Below are 8911 nucleotides of genomic sequence, written 5' to 3'. Positions count from 1 at the left end.
CTAAAATGATACTTTGGCTTCCCATACTTAAACCACAACTTTAAATCTGAGTTTAAGTTAAACCTGACTTCAGAATACGGGCCAAGTCCATGGAATCTCAAAAGTATGGAGGCGTAATACCTAATCAAAATAGTATCAAACAATATTATTTGTACACCTTCAAAATTGACACTTTGAAGCAAATTAGATAAAAACTACTGAAAATTATTTCCCCCCCCCAAAAAAAAAGTGACTGCAGTATAGAATATACATGTGCCCTTTGACCCTAAATGAATTTTCCCCCGAAATTGCATGATTTTATTTTATTCAACCCTGGATAAACCTTATTCATACATAAATTGCCTGAAATAGTAACACCTATTGAGGTCATTGTGTATAACCTGGTTTATCAAAGTAGGTCTTTGCATACACTCGGAGCGTAATACTAAAAATTTCATCAAAATCAGATTTAAAATAAGAAAATTATGGCATTTTAAAAAATTTCGCTTATTTTCAACAAAATAGTTAATATGAACGAGCCAGTTACATCCAAATGGGGGAGTTGATGACATCACTCACTATTTCTTTTGTATTTTATTATATGAAATATTTTTATTTCCTCGTCATTGTCATGTAGGCAAGGAGGTCCTAATTGTCAAATTCGTAAAAATTGAAATATTGTATAATTCAAACAATAAAAAACAAAAGAAATAGTGAGTGAGTGACATCATCGACTCTCATTTGGATTTAACTGGCTCGTTCATATAACTATTTTGTTGAAAATAAGCGAAACTTTGAAATGTCATCTCTTTCTTATTTTACATCCGATTTTGATGAAATTTTCAGCAGTGTGCTTGTGTGATTTTTCTCTATTGATTCAAATCAACATTTTTCTGAGGTGAACTTGACCTTTAAGTATATGGGCCTATTTGAACAATTCCAAACATGCCAAAGGGCAGATAGCTCTGGGGTCACGCCTACCATTGTTCTTTTCATTGACTTCTTTTACTTCATTCACTTCCAATTCCTTTACGTATATTTCGATATTCATTCTATCCTAGCTTTTTGAGGGGTCCACATTGTACAAGCTTTGATTTTCAGTGGACCCCTCCATTCTTCTCATGATATATAATTACATTGATTTAATTATATTTAATTATATTGATTATATTAATTTAAATTTGACATGCATGGTAATTTATATTTGAATCTTTTTTTGAATATGTATATCATTTATTCAATGTTGAATTTTGTTCATGCTTTTATTTATTTTCTTTCGGCATGTAACTGTTTATTTTAGCTGTTTATAATGATATGAGAGTTGAATTCATTTGACTGGTTTTAATGTGAGAAATGAATACGTGACAAAATTCCGACGACAAAGTGTTACAAAGTAATAACATATACATGTATGATGTATAATATTATGCTTTTTTTTTAAACGTATAAAAACGACAGTGCTAGAATATCAATCAGGATACATTATACGGTCTTATGCACATATTCATTCTGGCAAGTTACAAAGAAAGATTGCAATTGGCTGACGACAGATTAAATTCCTAAAATTACAAAATTCAATAATACCCCTCCCCCCAATATGAAAACTGCTATATATATATATTTTTTTTTTGGGGGGGGCAGGTCATACAAAAGTCAAGGACAGCTAGTCATAGGCCTGCCCATATCTTGTATCGGTCCTTTGAATATATCGGATAAAAATGGATTTCATCAAATACAGCACGTCTCTCAGTACAAAACTGAATTGAACATGAATTACAAATGAAAATAGACATCAGATATTATTGAATATATAAATTACATTTAAATTAAGAGTGATTTCCGAAGGGCATACAAGAAGGGATTACTTGAGCTTTAAATATCTTCATCTATTATGAAAAATGGAAATGGCCCAAAACATACTTTACATGACATTATGATAATCGAATACTTCATGTAATGATCAACACTGAAGAAAAGATTGTAAACATATTTTCATAAAGGCAACCTGTCAATAACAAAACTATTAAAAATCCTACGAATGGATAAAACAACAACACATGTATGAACCCTAATTTAAAAAAATGTCCATAGTGTCTAGGTGCACCTTCTCTCTAATGACTTTCACAACTGAAATCTTTAACAAATCAAAGACCACTAGGAGTTTATATTTTTCTTCTATTTAAATCAGTGGTAATCATAAACAATACTATCGGGAATTGCAATTTTCAAGATTCTAGAATATGCGTGCTAAACTGCCTCAAATCATTGCGTTGATAATTCGATGACATCTTTGAATTTCGTTTGACAGTGACACACAGGCGAAATCGACTCAAGATCAGCCAATCTCAGTTCAGTTTCAGTTTGGTTTATTTCATTTCAACTCAAATCAATTTTAACAGCAAAAGAAATCATTACAAAGATATAAATGAATATGCAAGTATATACAGTATGACAATGTAGCATATATAAGTAAATATATACAATAGACACGAAACAATATAATCATAATAATAATGATATTTACGATGAACTAGATAATCTGCAGACTATTCATGTTAAAGAGTTTTGCATATGATTTATTTTATTCATCTTTACTATTTAAATAAATGTTGAGGAAATGGAGGGATCCACTAAAAAGCAGGGCTTGTTGAGTGTGGATTCCTCAAAGAATTGTATTGTGTATTTGTATTGTGTTGAAGAATATAAATAAATTGAATTGAATTTTACTATATATATATATATATATATATGTATATATAAATATATATATATATAATACATATTATATAATAGGTGGAAAATTCCTGGGTATGTGCAAAAATATCCATCTGTGTCCTGCGTTCACCCATTCATTTTACCGCGTTCATGGTAAACATGGAAAGCATATTTGTGTCAAAGTATCTCGGCAAAGTATTCAGGGCACGGTCAGGGCAGTCCAATTTGCTACGATTTGCAGATCTTCGAATGGGCTGTTATATAACATAAATGAGTTTGGCTTTAAACTTATATTTAAACGATTTTCTTTCCGTCGGGCATACTTTACAAATAATTGTCTCTGCCAGAATTCAAAATGGAGTGCATTCACCCAGGCCTATTACAGATCTCTCAATCATGTCAATGGTCCCTATAATTTCCACTCAGTCCATATCACAATAGTAAGCCAGTTCGTAGTTCCTTTCTGCGCATGATCAAAAGATTCTACGCATGATCAGAGGAGGGTCATTTGTACTAAGTGACAGTGGTTTAAAATCTAATGAGTTAAGCACCAAACTTGATGTCTTGATTATATTCTTTTAAATTGTGGTTTTCTTTTACATCCACAAAAAACAACAGTGCGTCCACGAACGACTGGTATTTCACAGTTTGTCAAGTACATTGTACAACATGCTTTGATATGCATTCAAAGTAGGAATGCAACAATACCTTCCTCAAGCGTCATTGGTGTGCTATTCTAGTCACCTGCTCTATTCAATATCTTCATCCTGCTATGTAAGGCAAGCTTACGTAATATCTTGCTTTGAAATCTGCCTATCATAATGAACGTGAAAGAAATGAAAGGTCAGTTGACCAAAATAGTCAAGAAGTAACCACGAACTGGTTCAGTTATCGGGCCTTGTCAAAAGGTTATGCTGCTATAGCTTGCATGCGAAATTTAACTTTTTTCCACGACATTTTCTTCCTTGCGTAAGAGGGTTTCCCGTCAAAGGCTATATATACCTCATGAGTCATGACTATTCAAAAACACAAATTTCAAAGATATGACATAATGTGGAAAAGCAAAACTCGTCAGCGTAAGAACGATTTTCCCCCCTATTTTTTTTCAAATTGAGGCGATTCTTTGGGGGGAGATAACTTGATTCAAAGTCTTCAAGTCTACGGGTAGAAAATTGTCAAAAACGCCAGAGAACAGAAAAAAAAATACGACAGGCACTATACCAAAATAAAATATTCTAGTGCATTACTGTTGGCTTTATAGGATTTAGAACGAAGCGGACACTGTTAAAAAAAAATTACCGGAAAAAAATATTTTGCAGAAAGCAATTACAGAATCATTTTGTAAATTGAAAAATTTCTGCAATTTAACAGGCTGTTTACAAAGGGGAAAAGGGTGTTTTATTTAAGAAAATTGGTAAGATTCAATACACCATATACCAATTTCCTGTAAGATTACACAATCTGGTAAGATTACAGGTGTTCTCGAGACTCTGCTTCAGGAACTTCAATTTATTTTAAGGATAAATTTTCTAACAGTGTACGAGGATCGTTCAAGATTTCTCGGACTATGCAAAACACTATACCTGGCCGGGAAGATCGAAGATCAATGAGCTGTAAATGATACTTAATATTACAGTTAATGTTTTGTTCGATAACAGAAGCATATTTTGAAGCACATTCGACTGGCTTGAAAAAGTCTAAAAGAGTGAACAAAAATTTACCGAATTCTAGCTTTGTTAAACACTTCTTATATTGTACTTCTGAATGGAGCAATACTTGTATTTCAAGTTATAAGGGATGTCAAAAATAATAATAAACTTGTCAGTGCCATTTGACTTTTTTGACTTCTTGACTTCTTTAATGTCTCAGTAGTGTCTTGTTTTTAATCGTACTGTTCATATCATTCGAAGTTTTGAATAAATTCAGATTACATATTTACTAATTTAATAAGCATAAGAAATGCACATTATCGTAAGAAACCGACACCTTGACGTAGTTTGATTCAGTAACACACTTAATATGAATATTTAAACGACTTTACGTCAGCAGTATTTTCTAAACTCTCAATTTACCAATTGAAATTAAAGGTGAAGTCCACCCCAGAAAATAAATATTGATATAAATAGAGAAAATTCATACTAGCAAAAAGAAAACATTGAAAATTTCATCAAAATTGGATGCAAAATATAAAAAGTTATGACACTTAGTTTTGCTCATTTTTCACAAAACAATGATATGCACAACTCCAATGAGCAAGTCAAAGATGTCCCTCACTTTTGTTTCTTATTGTTTGATCTATCTCCTTTTTTACAGATTTGACAAGAAGGACCAACTTGACTTAAGCATATAGCTTTAAACAATGCTAATTCCATATGTTTAGGGAGAAATTATACGTTGTTTCACTTGACAATGAGGAGAAAAATAGAATATTCGCTTTTTCACATAATAAAATACAAAAGAAAGGATGACGTCACCAGTCTCCTCATTTGCATATACCCACCAGGATGTGCATAAATAACTGTCTTGCGTTAAGCAAAACTTTAAAATATCATTACTTTCTTATTTTACATGTGATTTTGATGAAATTTTCAGTGTAATGCTTGTTGGATTTTTATCTTACTTTTTGTTGGGGGACTTGTCCTTTAAAATAAAGCAAATGAATCTTGTATATTTTTTGACGACACACTGAGAAGGAAAGCACATTCTTGTTATATTTATATCAAAATAGGCGGTTAGAAAAATCAATATTATCGTGCCATGTGTCGCCTCTCCAAGTTCGAGGGTGTTCTGCGATTCTTCAACTCAATTGGCATCTTGTTATACCAATTCATTTACATTTAAATCTTTTCGAAAGATAAAATATCCTGTTCTCATTTTACCATCTGTGTCAACTGTTTAATTTGAATGTTGACCTCATAATTTTTCCTTAAAATGAAAGGTCCTAGCTACCTTTGACAAAGGTATTGTTACAATTGAATTATTTGGTTTTCACCATGCATTTCTCTGATGATAAATTTCTTTTAAATAATTCCAAACAATTCCAAGTAAATGTTAGGTGCATTGATGTTGAAAGCTCTGGGATACGAGTACGAGTCGCGATTCGCTCTAATTTACGCCGCCCTCACCGGCCTTAGTTAGTCGCATGCGCATGATATGTACACGCGCACCTGTCCAATATTTAACTTTAATTATAAGATATGCCGATTTTTGGACTGTGGATCAACTACCCCTACTATTCCGGTAAGTTCTCGGTTTGGATCAGAACTCAGATGAACTGAAGTCAGACAGTTAGTGAGTAGAACAATTAGGCCTAGGACAACAATTAGAGAACATAATTGTGTAACCAAGGCCAGGGAGCTCAGTCAGGACGGCGAAGCGGCCGAGCCCAGCCCGGGCCCAGGCGCGTCCAGGAGGCAGGAGTAGACTAGTCTTGAGGACGCAATGTCAATGATGATGATTTTTTTAGATATGTCATATATTTCTTCATCATTGACGTCTTGACACTCTCTCCATAGTGCCTTCAGCGAACGACCAAAACAAAGATGGATACCCCCCAAAATCCATCCTTTTAAACCGAAGTGAAGAGCATTCATTTAATTTTATTAATTCTTACACCTTCCTTTCCTACGCCTAATGCGTAGGAAGGTTTTAAATATTACTATTTAAAAATGTAAAAAAATGAAGATTTCTTACCTAACTGATGCCGCGTAGCCCCTCGTTCCACATGTAAACAACGGAAATACAATAGCGTCGACCCTTGAACTGCTTATGTATGACGTACTTCTGGAAAGCAATGCCGTCTTAACGAACAATTTAGAGATAAAAAATCTTATTTAACAAATATTAAAATTTATTTTGTGATCATAAATAATTTATATATATTGATATGAATTATTTATGATCACGAAATAAATTTTAATATTTGTTAAATAAGATTTTTTATCTCTAAATTGTTCGTTGAGACGGCATTGCTTTCCAGAAGTACGTCATACATAAGCGGTTCAAGGGTCGACGCTATTGTATTTCCGTTGTTTACATGTGGAACGAGGGGTCTACGCGGCATCAGTTAGGTAAGAAATCTTCATTTTTTTACATTTTTAAATAGTAATATTTAAAACCTTCCTACGCATTAGGAGTAGGAAGGTGTAAGAATTGATAAAATTAAATGAATGCTCTTCACTTCGGTTTAAAAGGATGGATTTTTGGGGGGAATCCATCTTTGTTTTGGTCGTTCGCTGAAGGCACTATGGAGAGTGTCAAGACGTCAATGATGAAGAAATATATGACATATCTAAAAAAATCATCATCATTGCGTCCTCAAGACTAGGAGTAGACTACGTACCGGGACGGTACCTCGGCCTCGGGTGAAGTTTGTGCAGGCTCCACTCAACTTCACTAGCGTGAGTAGCGTGGAGTGGAGCCTGCACGAACTACGCTCGAGGTGGAGTCCACCTAGACAGCTGGCAGCCGTCTGTTTCGAGGAGTTTTTTAACATTTTTTTTAATATTTCTCCTCGTACACAGACGGCTCGCTATCGTGCAGCCACCATTAGGGCCATAGCCATAGGGGACTTGCAATGCAAAATCCCCCCGTCGGGGCTTTTCAATTTTTGTCTTTATAATGAATAAAAATTTCGAAAATTATAGTGACCAGAGTGCAAATTTATATTCCCTCTCGGCATCAATTGCCAAAAAAACAGAGAAAAATGAAGTTAAAAAGAACAAAAACAGAGCTTACCTCGGCTGTCGTGCAAATTCACTTCCTCGATTTATCCAATCTTAAGTACATAAACATATGGCCGTTGAGTCCCCTGTACAGATCGCGCTAGAACTTCGGTCTCTGTATTTGGTGAGTGAAGCCAACGAAGTTCAGCTGAACAACCAACAAAACAGAGACCGAAGCTTTTGGTCTAGAGTCCACCGTGCATTTACACACGACTTGTGCACTGCAACCATCCTACCTGTGGGAAATCCACAGCCTGTGGATTTCCCACAGGTAGGACTATCAGTATCATGGACAGTAGATGCGCACGGCCAATTAATATGGGCATGAGGGAGGCTCTCCAATATAGTAGTAGACCGGCCAAAACGATTTTTTATACTTTGGACGGCAAAATTTGTTAATGCTTGCTAATGCTTGGCATCCCAGCTAAGAGTTTTGCAAAAATACCCAGGAATAGCGTATGGCCGGATGCCAAGCGCAATTTTGCGTGAAAATGTCATTTTTAGCGTAAAATCTGAAAGACTGTCGAAAATCACGCATTTTGATATTTTGACGGATTGTCATCATATTTTTGATTATCTTTGATATGAAACTACTTTTATTCAGAGTTTCAAATTATAAGTCTACTAAATATGCATTTCAAATTTGAATATTACACACACACATATGGCACAGGGAAACATAAAACCGCGATTTCCTCGAAATAAAAGTTTGTGAAAACTATCAATAGTTTGAAGTTTTTTTACGCAACATAAATTCTTCGATTTAAATGCGTTTATCCATCGAATGTATAGTAAATGTTCTAGTTCCACAAATATTAAAAGAATTTTCAAGTAAGATGGAAGATATCTCATTTTACTTTATCCGAAAGGAGACAATGTGCAGTTTACCAGGTGCGCATTTTGAAAGAAAAATTGAAAATACCGTACATTATGTACATAATTACATGTATAAGTACATACCAAAGCGAGTTTTTATTTAAATGTATGATAAGTCCATAATAAAGCGAGTTTTTGATTGGATAGCACAATTTGTCAATTTCTTGCATCCCAGCTAAAAGTCTTGCGGAAATACTGAGGAATAGCGTACGGGCGGATGCCAAGTGCACTTTTGCGTGAAAGTATCATTTTTAGCGTAAAATCTGAAAGACTGTCGAAAATCACGCATTTTGATATTTTGACGGATTATCATCATATTTTTTATTATCTTTGATATGAAACTACTTTTATTCAGAGTTTCTAATTATAAGTCTACTAAATATGCATTTCAAATTTGAATATTACACACACATATATGGCAATATGAAATATAAAATCGTGATTTACTCAAAATAAAGGTTTGTAAAAACTATTAATGGTATAATGTTTGTGTTCCGCATCTCAATTTCGTCAAGATTTAGTGCTAACCGAATAAATACCTAATAATTGTTGTCATGACACATATAGTGAAAACAAATATTGAAATAAGATGCAAGATATATATCATTTTATGTTAT

At 33.8% G+C, this 8911-nt stretch overlaps 1 protein-coding gene across 4 annotated transcripts in view; it reads left to right on the top strand.

Moving 5' to 3' along the window:
• The first annotated feature begins 5859 nt into the window (after positions 1-5859).
• The window catches only part of LOC121431041 (zinc finger protein 493-like), a 57287-nt gene continuing 54235 nt past the window's right edge, over positions 5860-8911 (top strand). For 3 of the 4 annotated variants that reach the window (XR_005972094.1, XM_041628508.1, XM_041628507.1), the window contains exon 1: positions 5860-5985. The gene's annotated coding sequence lies outside the window, so the exon portion shown is untranslated. The remainder of the gene's footprint in view (positions 5986-8911) is intronic. The other variant, XM_041628509.1, reaches the window with a different exon arrangement.

The sequence above is a fragment of the Lytechinus variegatus genome, chromosome 17 (genome assembly GCF_018143015.1).
Source record: "Lytechinus variegatus isolate NC3 chromosome 17, Lvar_3.0, whole genome shotgun sequence".
NCBI classification, from domain to species: domain Eukaryota; kingdom Metazoa; phylum Echinodermata; class Echinoidea; order Temnopleuroida; family Toxopneustidae; genus Lytechinus; species Lytechinus variegatus.
This window is presented reverse-complemented; position numbering and strand designations above follow the sequence as displayed.